The sequence below is a fragment of the Etheostoma spectabile genome, chromosome 3 (assembly GCF_008692095.1).
Source record: "Etheostoma spectabile isolate EspeVRDwgs_2016 chromosome 3, UIUC_Espe_1.0, whole genome shotgun sequence".
Classification (NCBI taxonomy): domain Eukaryota; kingdom Metazoa; phylum Chordata; class Actinopteri; order Perciformes; family Percidae; genus Etheostoma; species Etheostoma spectabile.
Genome location: NC_045735.1, coordinates 3,879,904 through 3,882,034, shown reverse-complemented (window position 1 = coordinate 3,882,034; position 2,131 = coordinate 3,879,904).

Sequence of the window (2,131 nt, the reverse complement as noted above, 5' to 3'; positions counted from 1 at the left end):
TGTGTGTGTGTGTGTGTGTGTGTGTGTGTGTGTGTGTGTGTGTGTGTGTCAGAGTGAGAGACAGAGAGGGAAAGAAATCTCCCCTCGAGGCTAGACCCACCACATTAGTTAGTAACCACACAGCATGTTGGCCAACACTAACAGCTGCAACGCCTCGGTGAGTTTAATGCTCAGTTAGACACCATCTTCCAACCACCACACCCAAAGCTAAAGCAGCCCAAAATCCCCTATTTCTACTTCTCTCTCCATCTTGCACTTATTCTCAATCTGCACGTTCCAGGTAACGCAACACTAACAAGGCACACATGGCTCGGGAGTGATTCTTTTTTGTCGCTTAGCGCTAACTGCATTATCTACATTTATCATGACAGGTCTGAGCTCACCGGCTCTCCAAATATAGATGCAGTACTTACACCGCAGTTGCAAAATTGTTGTTTCCTTATGTTTGAAGCTGAAAGCAGTATGTGAGCAAGACAGATGTTGCATTAGCCTCTCGGCTTGCTAGCGCTCCCAGTGGGTGGAAACACACGAAGGTCCAAATAAAAAAATATTTTCTGTACATCACTGTATGTGGCAATGCTTTAATGCATTATATTATGTAAATGAAATGAGGATATATTTGATATAATCGGATGGTACTGTAACCACAGTGTGATCATTGTGGCGTAAAGTGAGCACAGTACAGCTTCAGGCTCATTATTAGTTTATACTGATGTATGAGAAATACTGACATTACATACATAGATGCAGTTACATAATACTTATATTCACATACTCTACATGGCGTGAGTGTTCTGAAAATAGCTGGCCTTATGGGCAGAACACTGACAGCAGAACCTCCTCTTCCACCCTTGGACATTTCATTGTCATTGTGAGAAGTTTCTCAGCACTTTGGCCGATGTATTGACCAGAATTGATGGTGACAATCAAGTCAAACAGAAGAGGAATGTTAATCTCATGAGAGAAATACTACAATGACCAATCAGATAATCGGATTAATAGGGGGCAGGAAAGTGCTGCCCCGCATTAGCCCCTCGGTCTGAGCATGAACAAACGCACAACTGTTTGGAGATGTTATCATCAAAATCATATGCTTCCTCTATTCCTCCGCTGGCTTGTTGTCATGTGGCTTGAGCCCAAGCAAAGCATTAAACAAAGCTTGAGTATGGGCCAAAGCAGGAACATTTCAAGCAACCTTGAAAAGTATCTCTATGAATAATTCTATGAAACACAAATAGGTGATTTGAATATGCGCTTGAGCTATGTCATGCATGTATTGAAACCAGGCTGCAGCCCGATTGAAGTGCTAACGTCTTCCAAATGTGCTGTGACACACTGCAGATGACATCATGAAGGCATAAACCATTTTGTGTTGGAGCCCTCTACAGTGGAAAGTCCCTCTGTTTCTGGTGAAAGCAATGATCACAATACTGCGTATAACACTCACCTCTGACTTCAGCTACCTCCAGAGAGGCTGACCAATCACACAGGCATGTTCCCACCGATCTGGATCTGTGTGTGCTTTTGGCTGCTTTAGTGCATGCTTATGTTTTTACATGCATATGGGTGTGTGGACATACTGTACATCTGTGTACGAATGTGTGTGTACAAATACACACGTGTGTTTTGTGTGTGTGTGTGTGTATCTGTGTGTGTGTTCCCACCAAGTGGTCCCAGAGTCTGCAACAGGTGCAGCTGATTAACTAATCCCCCTCTCTCTAAGAGGAATTTTGCAAGAGGAAAAACTCCACTCCGCTCCTCTCCCAGTGGGAACATTTGCTTTTCGTCCATTTGGCTTTGGTCCAGATAGAAAAGAGAGATCTCAGCTGCTCTCTGGATAGACGCTCCTCATCCATCAGCCTCCAGAACTCCAGGCGCAAAGCGTCCATAATTGGTCGTCACTCTGAGGATATTACAGCTTTTCAATGAACCTGAGCAACGAATTCCAACAGGCAGCGTTTTATGGTGCTTTACTAACAATATAAATCCTTACGTTCCAAGGTTTGTTCAATAAGGTAAACCAGATTTTTTATTGGACCCAGTGTCAATCAGCATCTTCCCATTACTTACCAAAATAAATCCAGCATTTGACACTTTACACTAAATCGGCGTCCTTGAGTGCCTAGAAAGG